The 18,676-nt window shown below is 46.2% G+C and overlaps 1 long non-coding RNA gene across 1 annotated transcript in view; it reads left to right on the top strand.

Moving 5' to 3' along the window:
• The window catches only part of LOC125759585 (uncharacterized), a 504,118-nt gene extending 495,167 nt beyond the window's left edge, over positions 1-8,951 (top strand). The window contains exon 2 of the long non-coding RNA XR_007417208.1: positions 8,770-8,951. This is a non-coding gene — a long non-coding RNA (uncharacterized LOC125759585). The remainder of the gene's footprint in view (positions 1-8,769) is intronic.
• The last annotated feature ends 9,725 nt before the right edge of the window (positions 8,952-18,676 follow it).

Below are 18,676 nucleotides of genomic sequence, written 5' to 3' on the forward strand. Positions count from 1 at the left end.
GTGTTATTTTTACGACATCTTATCTATAAGCAAATTGCTTCCAATAATCGGTAGAGCACACGTAACAATTCTTTGCTTGCTCAAGCCATATTATGCTCAAGAAATTAGAAGCTTTCTTATATCCTTCCTTATAGTATGTTTCATACTAGTATGCGCAATCTTCACAATAAATTAGCTTTTTAATCTATGTTTTTATTTTAATTCATTGTAACCGATTCCACTCAGTAGTGCTTCGGTGATTCTGGGTATGTACAATACAAACAAATAAATATCCACGATCTAGGCATAAGTATCGTATCAAATATTGTGGTTATTTACTGTGCTGTATTCTCAAGGCCAAGGTAAACTGAAACGCGTATGCCAAGAGGGTCCGCCTGAATTTGCATCTGCTGAGCCAAACCGCAAGACTGTGACCGAGTAGACTTGCGGTAATCAAACAGAGTGAGCAAGATTTATTAAAAGCGCGATGAGATTATCTCCCAACGAACGGAGCTCAGTAGTATCATAGCGTGTGTGAGTTCGTTTGACCGCAGGAAATCAGAATCATCATAGCTGCTCTTTCAAGTAGGCACTCTGTTCTGAACGGCCGTTGGCGTTCATTCGAGTTTTTGTGTCTAACTATTTGGGCCAAAAATGCTACGATGAATAAAACAATGTTAAACGCTGTGGTTTTCTATCTTTTCAATAAGCTGCGCGTTGCTGCAATCAACAGTTAGTTTCGATCAACGTGCACGTTTTGTTTCAGCCTGAGAGATCGCATCCTGGCAACAAGGCCGTTAGTCTTACAGGCGTATAGGAAGGAGGAAACCAGCGGTGCAATTAGAGTAAAGCAACACATCGCAGAACACACGCTTGAAACGCGTCTGCACCGATTGATGTGCTTCTTTTGTGTTCCTATGAGGCGGCATGGAAGGTCGACGAGCACACCGGCCTCTTTTAAGGAAGGCTTTTATTTTGCTCGTCTACTTATTCTTGAGATGCACTCCTACAACATTTGGTGCCGATGTAGAGGGTCAAGCAAAGATGACAACGGTAAGCCCGACATTCAAGCCCTTCTTTGAAAAATCTTGAATCCGGATAAAATTTTCATACGGGAGGTCTTTGTAGCTATACCTCTAATGTAAAACAAGTACACAGAAATGCTAATGACGGGAGGTTTTACACATTCGACCACTTGATTTGCATCGCCTTGGCTGTCATTTTCACAGCTTCTTTCCCGTATGAAGTCGCGGATAAGAGAGCCGGTTGGTGAGAATTTATTATGTAGCTGGCTTCTCCAGCTTGTTACTCGAAAGTGCGCGTAACTTTTATGTCTGCCCAGTTCACTGAAATTCATAAAATCAGCAAATCGGTTAAGGATTGATTCCGACTTGACTACGACTCTTCAGATATACTAGGAAGCCTTGCACGGAAGTCTGCATTTGCCTATGAGTACGTTTTCTAAGTAAGCGTTTTCACAAGGCTTCTCTACGTAGCGTCTAAGGTCATGTATTTTCTACGCGGATATATCTATATATTGAGGCGAAAGCCGTAGATTCCTCGCCAAACGCAACAATTGACCGTCGGTGTCGGTGGTGTCAGTACGAGTGATGCAAAGAATTATCATATGGTTTCATCAGGGCATCACAGAGCGTCATGTTTGTACCGTCGTCACGACGTCACACCATGCCATCGTCACATGTCATCGTTACTTAGCCAGCGGTGGACTGACTACGGAGTCAATGCAAAAGCAAGCGGGTGCAGAAAGCTTCCAAGTGCCTCCTATCCTGGAGGCAGTGCAAAAACCACCTTGGGTGCAGCAAACTTTCGGAGGCGGAGAGGTGAGGATCAGTGCATCGATTGGGCCTGATCCCTGAGGAATCAGTACAGCACAAAAGTGAACAGGAATATGGATTATTATTTACTGTACATTGATGTATAAGAGCGACCGCATTGTCTATTAGTGTTTGGCAGCTGTAGCATCGTTTGATGTGGATGCACCTATGTTCTCTATTTCACTATGTATTTCGGGGACCAAAATATGTCATTGAAGTATTCATTGACCCCGGCATAAACCACTTTCTTGTTTTATAAGAAGGCTTTCGCCTTGGAGTTCTCTGAGGCGATTGGACAAGAGACCACGTGGGTTTTGATTCATTCGCGCATGCAGCTAGTATGAGGAGGGTTTTTTCGGTGAGCGCGTGATGCGTTTTAACGCGATAGCGTTAGAGAGCTCGTGTCGCCGAAATTCCGCCGTCGGCGTCGGCACCGTTGGTTGTGAGCGAAAAATCGTCCGTGACTGAAAAATCGAGAAAGAAGCAAATAAAATAAGGAATAAAATCTTCGGTCCCATTGAGGATCGAACCTGGGCCGTTCGCGTGGCAAGCAGGTGTCCTACCACAAAGCCACGATGTTACTTGCAGCTGCTTCGGAAAAAAACACTACATAAATGCCATATAGTGGAAGGAGTCTCCTAACGCATTTTGTTCGGCAGGTGTCACGACGCAAACGAGCCCATTCGGCGATTTCTGGGCGCATTTGGGAGGCCATCAAACTACGGCGAAAAAGCCCGCGATAGTGCAGCCATCGCCGCTAAAAACACACACGAACTTTCAAACGAAAATGGACAACCATGTCCATCTAGCGGAAAACATATCAAGCTTGCGCACGCGTTGATCAAGCAAACAGCAAACTCTAGATAACGTGCTGCCATCTGTGAGGCATTGTGAGACTCTTCATGGCCTCCGAGATGGCGAGCGCGCGGCGTATATCTTGGAGGCCATGCGATACTTGTTTTAGATCAAAAACTTGTACCATTCGCACGCCCGCGCGCGTGTGTGTGACTCGCGCGAGAGACGCTCACCGGCACCTTCTTCATTGTCGCGCCTTTACACACACGTGCGCATGGCTGCGCACTTCAAGCGCGCTAAATTTCTGTCACAGAGTCTTGCGATTTTCACACATCGGCGATTTGAAAGATCTCGTGAATGTGAGTTTGACTTATGTGCAAAGGAAATTCTAACAACTGCCTCGCCACCGGTGCCGATCGAGATGGAATAGAACAAGAATTTACGTAACAGAAGATATTTCGGCGTACTGTCTCTTTCTTCTCCCTGCTAAATTATTCAAGAAGTTCTTTTAGTGATAATTTGATTCTTAGCACAAGTATACTCTTTGCTGTCCTCCGTTTGCATCGCATACATTGCCCACGCATCCGTATAGTTTGTACCCCTTATGTTTACTCTAATATGTTTTTGTAACCTGCTGGTAAAATGCGTTCTCTGCTTTACTCTAAATTTTGAGACGGGCCCACAACAAATTTTTATGGTTCCTATTTTCTTTAGCGGAATCTAAACCTTACCGGTCAGAGTGTCTCTAATCAAGAATGGTAACGTAAAAAACGCCGCGAAACAATTGAAATCACAATTTTTCTATCTGTGGCGAATATGAGGTCGTATACAGACGTAACAACACATGCTGCAAATGCTGAGCGCGAGAGTGGTTCGTGTTCGAGCGCGGAGGTTTACTGCGCTTGGGTACATTGCGCGCGCATGCACCGCGGCTCGACATGTGCCACTGACTGCCGTGAAGGCAGGGCCACTTCTGCCGTTGTCAGAAAGGGTGGGGAGCTTGGCACTCGAAAGCACCATGTCCCAGAGTTTATAACACTCATCAACCTCTCATCATCCAAATACGTCCGCTCTGGTAGGGTTCCCGCCCCAGGTTACAGAGCGGGATCTTTTTGTTTTGAGCGACGGTCCTCACCGGACAAGGGTGCCGCTCCCACTCAGCGCGAAGCGCCAAACAGACGCGGAAACTCTCGCGGCCCCACGCCGACGAGAGGATCGATACCTTACCCAGGCAAGGGCCACTTCTCACCGTGCAACTCTTTTAAAGACGATAGTCTTTATTGGGATAATTAAACGGAGGAATTTTAGTCTGTCTGTCTTTCTGTTTGTCGGCACATCCTTCGATTCAGCCACTCGGCCAAAGTTGAACCACTTGCCCAAGGGCCAGCCATATTGAACGGCTGACTAGGTTCATACTTGTGTACATTGTCGATCAAAAAGCAAACATTACGCATATCTGAGGCGCAACATCACTAGGTAAGTACTAGGTGGTGTGTTCCTTCAATATAAAATGCCTACATGTGTAATTCTAAATACCCTAGTTTCTTAAGCTGCGCTAAAAATGCGACTACGCTGAAACTTGCCTTCCTCCGTGCCCTATGCACGAGCTCATTGTTGTGTTTCGGTTTCGGTTCTATATTGCAATGTACGAATGCCATGGGGCGCCGCTCTGGCATTCCTGTTTTACCCAGGCGACGTGTAAATAAAAGAGTGTGTGGAGAGTGCTCGTTGAGTGCGGACGTTTCTTCTGCTTCAGCGCTTCGCGCCAAACCGCGTGTTCGGGCTGGCTGGCGTGCCCGCCGGTTGCGTTGGTCACCGCCGGTCTTCGCCTGCTGCTGCGCCGGGACTACCAGCCCGCAACACAGCACTCATGGTTCCCGATATATTGCCAGATGGCGTCCATATCTCATGCAGCGCCTCTTCTATCGTCTTTAGACGACATTTGCAGCGAAGCACGCAGATACGCGGCCATTTTTTTACCTCGTAAGCAGCAAAGAATAGAGCGTGAATGGATAATAATAAACGACTGTAATTTTGATGACTAATAATGACGCGCATGACCGCATCAGACTGTGTGAACCCCTTCAGCAAGGTGACCAACTACATAATCCAGCGTCACGGCTCTTTTGCTAGGCTGCACGAAATACCAGCTGTTTGTCAAACACGATTTAAAGAAACTAATTTCACTCATAACGCGAAATGGAAGCTCGAGTCTGTCATACGTATATTTCACGGTCTTTTCATTACAACCAGGATCTGATGACACGTTTGGCGAATTTGGCTATACTCATTTGACACGTTTGGCTGTACGCGTCATTGCTACTATTTACATATCGACATTCATTATGAGTTTACTGTTATGTCACGGCGATGTTGAAGACAAAGGTAAAATAATCTCAGCGTGCCTGGAGCATACCGTAACGAAAAATCTGCTTGCGGCTTAGTAGAATAGGAAAACCGAGTCTGCAATATATTATTGATAATTATTAGAAAAAAAATTTAAGGTTGTTTGGAAAGGGACTAGAAATAATACTATAGTATTCTTTTGGTCCCTTTCCAAAAAATAGGGTAGGTATAAGTGCTCCGTTTTTCCTATGAGCATCCCCACGAGGCTTTCTACTCTATTTTCTACAGGCACCCAGTTTTCTGCTGTCCGATTAACATCTAAGTTGACGATTAATTATGCTCTCTTGTCATATCTTTTGGAGGTGCCGCCTGTTTCATGTTTGTGCACAGTGTTTCACGCAACTGGAACCAAATATTTACAAATAAGTCGTTAACCTCAACTTAATAAAACTAACCACATGGTTTACCGTCTCGCGGCTCTCGTTCGGGCATTTTTATATTGCACTTAACCTCTTAACTAAGATGAATTATGCAACATTTCTGATACTCACTTTAGGGCCAGGTGTGCTTCCTACAGTTGCAGAGGGCATTCTAAAACGACCAATTCAATTTTTTGTTGGAACGTACGTGCTGCGCAGTGATTTTTTTCCGGCATGAAAAAAAAAAGCCGTTGCAATATGAACATGTTAATGTCCTCAGGCGCTGCCGTACTGCAGCGCTCTCAAACGTGCTTCGAGCGAAATAACCACCACGCGGACCATGGCGAAATGCATAGAGTTTCCTACAGTACTTACTGGCGAGAACTCTGGAGCTAGTGTCTATGGGAGCTGCAACGAATGGCGCTGCAGCCACCATGGGAACGATGGGTAGTGAACGGATTTGTGTAAACTTCGTTTTTTTCGGCCCCGTTTGGCTCCACATTGCCTGCATCTTTGTCGCAATATCAAAAGTAAGCAGTTAAACTTGACCACTTTTACATTTTTAGGCTTCCCAATTCGAATCTGGCCACGAAGTTCACAATGGTGTACTCTCAGAGCGGCAAGACAGTGTTAGCAACTCTGTTTGCGAGAGTAAATGCTTGTCCCATATTTCACTCCCTTTGCAGGAGTGCTGGGAACTCTTTGAGGCACAGAGTAGGCACGCTCTCTCGACATAGTTCTAGTACTCTGGCTGAACAAGAGTGAACAAGCTTCCTCGCCAGAGTAAAGTCACGCTTTTGAAATGGAGTACATACACTCTCGGTTTGAATCGCGCCACTCCCTCGCAGTTTCACAATGCTGGTTGGGCTAGAGTGCATGAACTCCCTCCAAGAGTAGAATCACTCTTTCTGCTAGGACTAACGTCTAAAAAAAGGAAAAAAAACAAAACCTTTGTGCGTCTTCTACAAAGACGAGGAAAACAGGACTCGCGCAGAGTCACAACTGAACGTTTAATGTTTGAAGCATGATGTATATACACAGTTAACACTGTTTTCCTCGTCTTTGTCTTTGTGTTTTTAGCGCAGTTTTAGTCGTCATAATGAATCTTAACCAACTAGCCCGACTTGGTGCTCTACTTCAGTCTTCTACAACGTAACATTAAACTTTGCTGGAATGCCTGAACAGTGATGCCAACCCAAGTCAGCGTTTTATCTCTAGATTGACCCCCGAAAATACCCTAGATTGCAAGAAAAATCCCTAGAGTAACTTTTTAATGTCGTCATCAAGTTATTCACCTTTAACAAAGTATAAAGGTTGTTCGCTATGTGGCCCAATTCATGTGAATTTATTAGGAGTAAAAGACGTCATATTAACAGCCACTGAAGGTCTTTTTTCTGCATTTTCTGTGGAATAGTTGCATATGGAGGGCTTGCAGAGTTGCTACAAAGAGAGAGAAATTTGTCAAGTTCACTATGCCCATTCATTGAAGGCCTTTATGTGATTGTTTGGGTCAATCGCAAGTCTGTAACCCCTTTCTTGTACTTGCAGCTTGCGAGGTGGTGGCCAATTTCTCGTTTTCCACAGTTGCAACCAGTGTTGCATGATTTGCGGTAGATATACTGGGCCCTTTTTTTCGATAAGCTTCCCGTATGTCCAAATATTTTTGTCGCTGTTTTTGTTCTTATAAAAACGGCTCGACGAAAACACTGAAAACACATGATGTGTTTTCGTCTCTACAAACTCACACAATTGTCAGTCCTACTTTTGTTCCCTTTCTCTCAAAGTTTTGTGGCGATCGTGAACTTTGCATACTTTCATGTTCGCTACAAGACAAAATTTTCTTTGTTTCACTAAGTAGCAATCACTCAGTGCGCTCATCATGATACAAGCGCACGTGCTAAACACTTACGAGGACAAAGACTTAGTTCCTCGCAATATTCAGCCTATTATAATCAGGGTTGCCACTGACTTTCGAGAAAATGTCGCCAAACGACGAGCAAAAAGTCGCCAAAAGTCGCCATTTTTTTACAAATTTCGCCAAAAAAGTCGCCATCCTAGATATGTGCGGCATACATAGTAATAAAACTTTCCACTCACGTATAGCTCGGCAGAATACAGTACCATCCAAGACCCTTCAATTATATTGACGTTTCTCAATGCCAGTTGTATCGCCCACTTCATCATGGGAGTGCATGGTGCTGCTTCTCCGACTAGCCGCAAGATGTGCGTGGTGGCGCAAGGGTGAATGAATGAAGCGCTCATGATATCCTTCCATCCCTGTCGGCTCGTTTCAAAGGTAAAGGTGTGGTAAACCTTGGGCGAAAACCGTGAAAGCGCTGTTTGTAGACAGCTTTACGTACCCTTATATGAATTAAAATGATTAAAAGGTTCATTGACGGTAACACGACAGAATTCTTGCAGGAACCGATCATTAGTGAGACTTACACTTTTTAAGTGTGAACTGATATGATAAAGGACGCCACCGACCCTTTCTTATAGTCACTTACATCTACACGTGTTAATCCGACGCGTTAATAATGAACAGGTAGACAATGTAGAATGTTTATAGCAATTGTTTTCATTGCACACGCTCACCGAGAACAGTGGAAAATGCCTAGATAAATAAGCTAAATTGGGGGTACTGCAACAGTGAATAAGTCGCCAAGCTATTCAGAACAGTTGGAGCTTTGGCGGAACAAATGGTCGGAACACGCGGCCAACCCGTCGTCTAGCCCCTTGAGAAGCCAAACTTTAGAGAAGCTTAAACCACCTAAAGCTATATACTTATAGTCAAACACTGCCCCCTCGCGGTTTGCGAGGCAGTCCGCTGACTTACATTTTGCTAAAATGTCGCTGGGGGACATTCGAGTACCTGCTGCATTTAGATGAATTGAGGAGATACACACGAGTTACAGGACGGACATACCGAATGACGCGTAATGTGCACGTTCTACTCTAAAACCAAGAAAAATACCGGGAATGTTGCCGCTCATTCATTGGAAAGACACTGAACTTAGGATGCATTACTCAGTGGAGACCTAAGACGAAAATCGCCAAAAATTCGCCATGTCGCCATTCATAATTTTAGGTCGCCCCGGGCCTCTCAAATTCGCCAATTTGGCGAAAAGTAGCCACCATTGGCAACCCTGATTATAATCTCGCGTTACAGAACTGCTATCCGCTTCACTCGGCCCACCAGACCACCACACCTACCTTAGGTTAAAAACAGCAAATAGCGAAAATTATTGTTTTTGTATCTTTTCTAGTTGAAAACGCGTGATTACTCAATAATGTGTCTGATTAGGCCGCGTAATGCAACATTTCCAGAGCCTTACGAAAATCTATACCCCGCCACGGTGCTCTAGTGGTTATGGCGCTCGACTGCTGACCCGAAGGTCGCGGGATCGAATCCCGGCCGCGGCGGCTGCATTTTCGATGGAGGCGAAAATGTTTGAGGCCCGTGTACTTAGATTTAGGTGCACGTTAAAGAACCCCAGGCGGTCAAAATTTCCGGAGCCCTCCACTACGGCGTCTCTCATAATCATATCTTGGTTTTGGGACGTTAAACCCCAGATATTATTATTACGAAAATCTATAGATTCAATAAAAAGACGCCAAATCCCTGAAAGAAGTAGACACTCCCTAGATCTAGGGATAAATCCCTATGGTTGGCATCACTGTGCCTGAAGCTTACCTCACACATACACAGAACTCACATCCGCACACTCATTCATACACAACAAAACGGAACATATGCACTACTGGCGCTGCACACAACCATGCACCCGGTAACCGGTATATACAGGGTGTCCCAGCTATCACGCAGCACGATTTAAAAAAAGAGGGACGGCGTTACGCGAAGCAAACTTACTGCATATTGTTCTTAGTGCACTGGAGTAGCCACTGCTATTTTTTGCGTTAATGAGGTTTAATTAATTAGCCGTATTTATATTTGTAACTCGACAAGTACTCATTTAATTCTCAAAATGTCAATGAGGCGTATGTAGGCATGCTCAAATGGCATCTAACTGCACTACTTTCAACAACGTGGTAATTGCACGCTCATTTTTTCCGCTTGATCAAGAAAGCCCGCGAAATATGAAAAGTGACACGTGACTAGACTGTTCCGCACGTCGGGAACCAGCGCCCTCAAACAGGCTCCCTATGAGGTAGACAGTATCGAGGAAAAAATGCAGAAAGAAAAAAAACGCATCGCCCTATCTGCCACTCCCCGGCCTAAGAAACGCACTGCTTGGTTTTACAGAGTCAGGCTGTAATCAGAACACCTGCCGCGTTATCAATGAGAACAGTCGGCCGTGAGATATGGATGATTGCGGCGTACTATCGAACGGAAAGAATACCAGCGAAATTGCGCGCATATCTCGTTGGCGCCCGACTTGTACCCTTGCCAAAATGCGGAACGCTGTCTCTCGCAACGGACAACAGACAAAGCGGTTGTTTGTGGTAAGCTTATTTGAGGGCGCTGGTTTCCTTTGCGGGTGGGAGCGTAGTCACGTGTTATTTTTCAAATTTCGCGGGCTTTCAAAATCAGCGGGAAAAAATGAGCACGTAATTAGTACGTTGTTAAAAATTGCGCAGTTAGATGTCCTCTAAACATGCCTACATACGCCTCATTGACATTTTGAAAATTAGGTGTGTACTTGTGGCATTACAAATATAGTTATGACTAATTAATTAAAACCCATTAGCGAAAAAAATAGCAGTGGCTACGCCAGTGTACTAGGAACAATATGCAGCAGGTTCGCTTCGCGTAACGCCGTTCCTCTTTTTTTAAAACCTTGCTGCGTGATAGCTGGGACACCCTGTATATCCATGAAGTCTTGTCCCCCTTCCAATATCGGTGGCAACAGCTGTGCAGTGCGTATTTAATCAGCAAATATAGTTGGAACACGTGTAAGTACCGAATGATCTAATGGGATACTAGGGGCACATGGACCTTTTACTATAAAATAGCATAATATTCAATACTCTTTTCATTAGTAAATTCCAAATATCAGCTGGGACTCTATGATATCGGCTCAATGCCGTACAGCCGCTCATGCCGAAGAGTTGCAGAGACGCGCTTACAAATACACTTGCGACGATCTTTTACCAGGGCTGGCTGATGAATACTTTACGACGTTACGATCTGGCGTCCGATCGGACATGGGGTGCCGCGGCAGGCGCGGCATGTACGCCAGAAAAGCAACGTCGGTCAACATAACGACAATGCAAACACATCCCTGGCGATTCTCGCACTTTCGCTCAACCTCGGTTGTATTTTAATGTAACAGTGAAAAGCTTTCAACGATAAAATGCACATTCTTCAACCTTCGTCAGCCACTTGCGCCGAGATCGGTCGCACTCAATATCACCCGTACGACTCCCAGCGAAGGTAGGCCTAGCGCACCTGCCGTGTCCGTGTGTACATGTTGTCGGCGCTTCTGGGTTTAAGGATACGCAATTCCGACGTGTAAAAATGAGTGTACAGTAAAGTTTTAGTATCGGTTAACCTGAATGCACCATTTTTTCTTGTGTACGCTGTTCGTACAAGAAGCGATGGGCATCGTTACGATGCCGCTTTCAGCAAACGCACCCCGGAAGCCAACGAAAGCCACCGGGCGCACTCGCCGGCACTTCGCACACACAGACCTGTCAATTAGTAAGCCTTGTTGAACTAACATGATGGCATACTTTCTTGCACGTTCAATTTGATGTTTATGAAGAAGATTTTTGGACACTGTCAAACTCTTCAATACTGATATCCTGGGTTTAACGTACCAAAACCACGACATGATTATGAGAGACGCCGTAGTGGAGGGCTCCGGAAATTTCGACCACCTGGGGTTCTTTAACGTGTACCTAAGTCTAAGTATACGGGGTCAAAGTCTGTACGCCTAGCTAGAACTGCTTCGCTGTTAAAAAACGAGCGCATCACTCTCTCTTGGCGTTTCTCTTCCTTGTGGCGCACTTAGTGACGCCAGAACGGTGATTCACCTGACATCATTCGGGCACGTACTCTCGATGGGTCCACGTACTAGATCTATCACTTGGGAATTGTCTCCCGCCCTACGTTGCCATGCAGTCGCCGACCCGTTCTCCCTTGTCTCGCATGACCATCGTGCGCGATCAACTGCTTTCGCTTCATTCCGTGCGTTTCCGACTGCGCAAGCGGATATAACACGGTGTAGTGGACAAGCGCGAAATATTTATAGGCTCAATGCTTAGTGGTGACATTGTACGCGTGTTTTATAAAGAAATAAGTGGCGAGGATATATCGCCTGCAAGAAGGGTAGTGAAGGCGAGAACGAAACAAATGAAAAACGTGCCGGATTATTTGGTTCTTCCAACGGACGAACTTTTTACAGCGAAGGCAATGCAGCTCTCCAGAAAAAAAGCGAGCCCGCATCCACGTTAATAAAGTGGCTGACTGGGCTAGTTCGTTGTGCATACTTAAGGTTAACAGCGCGAAAAGAACACAAGGTGAACAGGAAAAAGACGGGACAAGCGCTGACTTCCAACTGAATTTTTATTGACAAGAATGCTCTTTACATACTCGGGTGAACAGACAACAACTGCATCCACGGTTTTTCTATATATTTTTATTGCGATAGTAATTATACAGACGTCACTTTGGGCAGGCTTCAGCTGTCGCCGTCACGTTCCGTATAAAGCCCAAATCCGTAACATCGCAGCGAGCATCGTATATGTTCTACCCGCGAGTAAAAGCTGCCGAGCGTTGGCGAGAAATACGGCTGCCGCAGAGATGAAACAAGCTGCCCATCTCCGTCGCACGGAGGGCGCATGCGATTACGTCAGCCCGTGTCCGAGGCCTGCGGTCGATTGCTCCTTAACGAAAAACGAAACGCCCCGCCTGTAATTCGCTGGACGAATTAGTATGAACGGATGCCGGGGGGGGGGGGGCTGGGTGGCTCGAGTAGCAACTGTGAACATTCACTATAGGCCGCGGTCGGAAGCTCTGGCGTGCGCGCTCTCTCGGCAGTTATCAGCAAACGGCTCGATTACCCTTCTACGTGCTGCGATATCACCACTTCGTGCTGTAACCACAGATACGATAAACTTAAAGAAAGCCGCTTTTCTTCTGGGAGTGGCCGTATTCCAATACACCAGTGTTTTGTAGCGTTACGAGAGATCGGATTAAAACGTTAGCTACTAGCCATAGTTCGTACAATATCGCGACATATCTCTATCGCATTTACAGCTTCGCTTTTTCGTTGAAACATGTTTTTATCGAATTTCAAGGGACAAATTTCTCTTCCTACTAACTCTCAAGTCTGTCTTGGAAACTGGACTCGTTTGAGCGCTGGCCAGACGTCAGCTGAGTTCAGTAACGAACTCTGGAATTGAAACTGCTGAACGAGTTGGCTAGGTGAGCGGAGTATTAGTTAATGCGCGCTAAAGATGTTAATACGTTAATGAGGACGTGTCCAACGTCGACCGCATCCTGGATTAAGCGTTGTACGTATAAGACATCACACTGGCCGTCGTTCCACCTGACAGCTACTTGGTTGTTTTGATATAAAACACTGAAACGGTGGCCCGGCGGGCTGGTTGTATGTCGTCTCCATTCTTTACTCGCGCGTCGCAGGCACACGGACAACAGATCGAGCAATGTTGCAGGAACAAAAGCAACAAACTGTATATCATTGCCGTGTATCATTGCCACCGTCATAACGGCCGACATCACGACGGCTCGAACTTCTGCGTGCCGTCGAGCTTGCTTTCACCGGTGACAATTTTGATCGCGATCGGGGCCGATACGGATCGCGTTTGGCGCGGAGGTTTGCCAAATCGCGATTAAAACTGACCATACAGCAGCACCTCAGACTATGTCGGTATCACGGTGGTCGGTATCAAACCTGCGATCAAATGTGTCCGTGTCAGTCTGACGGCGCTGTTGGGTCCATGCACCGCACAGTGTTGTAACCCGCGCGAGAAAAAGAAAAAAAAAGAAACGATGACTTCAAAGAGCATGCAAGCCGCATGCTTTTTGAAAATGACGTCAGAAAACAAACAACAACAAAAAGCAACGAGGCTCCGCCCCCGTCCCTCAGTGCACCTCCGAAAAGGGCGACCCGTCTAGGACTCGCCAGTGCGTGGTGTTGGAAGGGTGCCCCGCTCGCGATGGACCACTATTTTGGTTTAAGAACAGTTGGATGTGGACGGCGCCTGTTATCTCTAAGCTTGTCTAAGACGCGTATGCTTGGGCCTCCTGATAATTCATGTGCACTTTTTGTTGCACATAAAGACCAAGGACGGAAAACGACGTGGTGACCGCGTCGTTCTTTTCCGGCCTTGTTCGTTTTGTGCGCTAAAGCTGCCGTGATACTCGTGTTGATGCGTGTGGGTAATTTTAATGCAGTACATTGCTTCGTTTTAGGTACGCCTCGGGAAGCTCGCCTAGTGCTAATGCATTCCGTTTCGTTAAATTTGTACCGACGTCTTAATTCATCCGCAACATAGGTTGCCTGATAATGCCGGTACCCGCGCATGTGGAGCGTGTTCGAAGGGATTTTTCATGTATATGTCGGCGCATTCCACAGTACCAGAACAAGCATTGAAAATGACATGCTTAAATTGTGTCGCAGGGTCCGGTTAAAACGGAGCCGCATTGCTATTCGAGTTAAATATATTCATCTTGCTTTTTTAGGTCACAAGTTGAAGGCCCGTGTACTTAGATTTAGGTGCAGGTTAAACCACATGTGGTCGAAATTTCCGGAGCCCTCCACTATGGCGTCTCTCAAAATCATATCGTGGTTTTGATACGTTAAACATCAGATATTATAATATTTTGGTCAACGTAAAGGTTTTTTTTAATTTTTACTGTTACAAAGCAGCAGGTAAGCAGAGCTAGAAGTGGCAAAAGCATGAAAGCGTTACAGGTGGATCGACGGGTTTACTAAGTATAGTAGTTGTGTGCACATCCACGTCGACAACACTGGCGTTTAAAGGGTAGCATATGGACTGACGTAGCGTCAGCACGCACGTTAGAGCACAAACATCAGTATTATCGAAACGAAGTCCACTTCAAGACATGATGATGGGGATATCGTACGTAACTTTCGTTAGCGTATTCGTTCGAGGTTTAGCGACATTTAAGATAACTTGCTGAATCATAAGAATACAAATGTAGTGTTTATTAGACTGCTATAAAAGTGGAGCCAACACTGGAACCACAGACGCTATCTATCTATCCGTCTACGTCTGGGTGCTCTGGTGATAGCCTCCTCAGCTTGCTGTAGACCAAAATTGGCATGGGAGGGTAAGAGGGCTTGACGAGTTCTGACTGTCTTGTGATGACACGAATAACGCGAAAATTCGGCCGCGTACGGCGTCATGCACGTGTGGCACATACTCGTATTCCACAGGCTATGGTAGAAGCGGGCATGAGCCACAGGTCAGTGACAGTTCATAGCTTTCCAGGAATGGCGAGAATGCACGTTCGTAATTTAAATGCCATAGTCTAAAGAAAAATAGATGTTGGCAGCGCTGACACGACGATCAAAGAATAAAAAACCCAAGCATTCTGTGTGGCAGTCAGGTATTCTACCAGAGAGCCACGCTAGGTCTTCAAACTGCTTTGAAAAAAGACCCTATGCAGGCGTAATATCGGTGGAGCATCAATTATGCATGCAGTGCTGGCTATCTAATTTTAGAACAAAGCAATAAAGAATGCACATTTTCTCCTATGATACAGGCATCATGCTGGAATTAGGGAATTTGTGATTTCAGTGTTGGCTTCATTCAATAAACATTACACTTATATTGATTTAGGAAGCAATACTCAAGTGTTGCTCGACCCCGGGGGCACACGCTAACGATAGTTGTGTTTGATATTCACACCATCGCATCAGTGCTCTTCGTTTCGACAATATTGACGTCTGTTTTAGTGAGTGCTGACGTTACGTCAGTCCTCATGTTATACCCTTTAAGCGCGAGTGTAGTCGACGCACCTGGCAAAGCCACGATGTGCACGCAACTATACTACGCTTACAAAAACACGTCGATGCACGTCTTAAACCTTGGCTGAAAGCAAACAAAAATGCAGCACAGACAACTACTCGCTCATTGCTTCGCATGAAACCGATTCCCACAAGTCGTGGGATCTGCCGAATTTTCATACTAATTTCTACACAACTGAACCGAAAGTTCGCAAATTGCGGGCGCTAGATCCATTAAATACACTCAAATGATGCAATATAGTGGCCGGCCCTCCAACTCGTTTTTGAAGCGCCTACATGAACGCCAAGGCATCAACGCGTAAGGGCGCTCCCCGGAACTACTGCGGGAGGAAATGACGGAGCAGAGCGCAGGTCGATGATTGCCAAATTTAACGTTAGAAGTGATCGCAACATGGCATCAAGAAGGGGATTATTATTGCGCTTAGTTTTTCTTTAGCATACATATTCATTGAAAACGGAATAGACCAACACTCTTATACCCTTGTTACACAGGCGAGTTAACCGCAGTTACGACAAACCACGGTTAACCACGTTGAACCACGATTAGCGCCAACCACGTTTCGCCGATGTTACACGGCGCACAAGCGTTCTCGGTTAAAGCGGACTTGCTTTGGCGTGAACGGCTCTGCGTCTGGCGGCAGTCCGGCGTTCAACTCCGCTGTTATTGCCGCGTCCATTTTCGCATTCCTTGAGGTGCTCCGCAGATGACGCAAATTGTTTTCCCAAAACCTAATCAGGCTTTCCGTGGTTCGTGCAGTCCAATTCGTTCGTTTTTCCCGAACGCTCGCCGGCGTGCACACGTCTATGGAGGCCGCCACCTACTCGGTTAACTGCCAAACCGAGGTCACCAAGCTCGGTTTCGTACAACCGCGGTTAGCGTCATAACCGCGGTTTCGCATACCGTGCAACATACGCGAACCGCGGTTACGCGTAACCGCGGTTACACTAACCGAGGTTTAGGCTGTCTGTGTAACAAGGGTATTAGAGGTTTTTAGCTTGAGAACTGCAGCGCCGTGCATCGAATGCACCGAGCACCACTGCGCTCGAAGAAACGCGTGTGTGTGACGCTCCAGACGCTGTTTGAAGAAATTGAAGGAACAAAAAAAATATGAGAGCGTTAATATAGACGTCGTTGCAACAAGAAATATCACTAAAACAACAAGACATCATAGAGGCATTTGCGAGCTGCCTCGTTTCGCACGAGCGGTTCTTTCTTCAAGCAACACGTTGTTTGTTACTATCGCAACGCTGTCATCAATACGTTGGAAATAATGGGCAAAATGTGAGGCATGCTTCCCGTTCGTAGGAATTTTCAGCTCATTCGATTAGCCGCGCCTGGGTACTACAGTGGCGAGTGAAATGCGGTCAGGTGACCCCGCGACGATCATGTTCAGGGTACACGCCCTTGGTACTGTGTTTTGACTATTGTAGGCTAAATAACCTCGCACTACGTGCCACTATGGATTCCGTGCTTGCTGCAATAATCTATTTAACCTTCAGACTACGCAACCCGCAAGTACAAAATATAGAAACAATGAGTTCTTGAAAAGTGTTTTGGAGGGTTCCATTACTATGAATACATACCAAGGAGACCAGCTTACCACTCTCTTCTTCCTTTAACGTTGCTGTGCACGGGAGTGAGCAGTGGCTGAAGTCAAAAGCTCTATTATCAGATATGGCACTGCTTATAAAGGGCACACACAAAAGGAGACATGCGCAGTAGGTGCCTATCTATGACGCGTGTACATGACGAAGCCTCTAGTTACATCTTCCCTTTTTTTTGAGAAGTTTCAACATAAGGTAACAACAGTAAGAGAAAGGAAAAAAAAAGAACAATGTTATAAGTGAGCCTATACATTTGCCAAGGGGCTATCACTGTCGTCTTTTCAGTAGGGGATACCGTTGTGGGGCTCTACGGACGCGGTCACTCCTGCGAATTGAGTCTGGTTCTGTGAGTGCCGTCGCAGGGCCAGGCTGAGAAGATTGCGCCGGCGTGCGGGTCGTAGGGCCGGCCTGCGGTTGCCTTTCGGTCAGATGCTCCCTGGTACGCCTCAGCTGTTGTCCGCTATGTGTGGCTAGATTGTACGACCTTGGTGGACCTGCAGGTCCAATAACCACTGCTGGGGACCAGGTTCTGCGTGTAGTGTTGTATACCGATACTGGCGAACCACAGAGAAGTGCTGGCTGGTGCTTGGCAGTCCTGTTGTAGAATATTCGTTGTTTTTCCCGTATGTCTTGAAGGCGGTTGCGAACAGACTGGTGGCACAGTCTGAGGCTCCAGGTGCTGGGGAAGGACTGGCAGTCGAGTTTTGGTTTGACGTCCCATCAACCGCTGAACAGGCGACTTCAAGTGTTCGTCCCTGGGCATATTTCTCCGCTCCAAGAGGGCGCTGTAAAAATCAAATGTTGCAAAAGGACATTTCTTTAGCAACTTTTTCGCCCCTTGCACTGCAGGCTCCGCCATGCCGTTACCGCGGGAGTAATATGGACTTGACGTCACATGGAGGATTCCTAGGTGTGACAGGAAAGACCGGAAACAAGCACTGTTAAAAGGTGGTCCATTATCGCTGCACAGCTTTGTCGGAATACCGTGAGTCGCAAAAACGAGCATGCACGCGTTGTTTACGGCTTCAGCTGTTGATTGATGTAGGTGTTGAATCTCGAAAAAGAACGAGTAGAAATCATCCAGGATTAGGTATGTCTGGTCATTGTGGTAGAAAATATCAAGGGCTACGACTTGCCACGGCAGACTTGGTATCTCGTGGCTCAGCATTGGTAGGCGGGTGTTTCTGCACTTGTACTTTTGGCAAGCTGTACATGACTTAGCTAGGACCGAAATGTCCGCGTTCATTCCGGGCCAGTACATTACCTGTCTGGCTCTCATCTTCATTTTTTCTTCCCCTCCATGGGCAGCGTGTAGCAAGTGGAGTACCTCCGGTCACTTGGCTGGAGGAATGACGATTTTGTTGCTCCTGAGTAGCAGATCATCCTCGACGTGCAGCTCGTCGCGGTAGCGCCAGTAAAGGCGCTGGGCATGCGACAGTTTGTCCCTCGTTTCTGGCCATTTTGTGCTTGAGTAGGTGCGAAGTTCAGCCATGGTAGCATCTTTGTTGGTTTCGTTGCGAATGCTCTCGAGTTTGATCTGACACCGGAAGAGAAGAAAGAGTGTTAACTTGGAATTGTTCTTTCTCATCTTTTAGCTGGGTAGGACTTGGTAAGCGAGAAAGCCCATCAGCTAGGAACAGGTGCTTGCCTGGTTTATAAGTCACTTTGATTGGGTACCTTTGTAAAACAAGCCTCATGCGTTGCAATCTTAGAG

This window comes from Rhipicephalus sanguineus, chromosome 8 (genome assembly GCF_013339695.2).
Source record: "Rhipicephalus sanguineus isolate Rsan-2018 chromosome 8, BIME_Rsan_1.4, whole genome shotgun sequence".
Taxonomy (NCBI): Eukaryota; Metazoa; Arthropoda; class Arachnida; order Ixodida; family Ixodidae; genus Rhipicephalus; species Rhipicephalus sanguineus.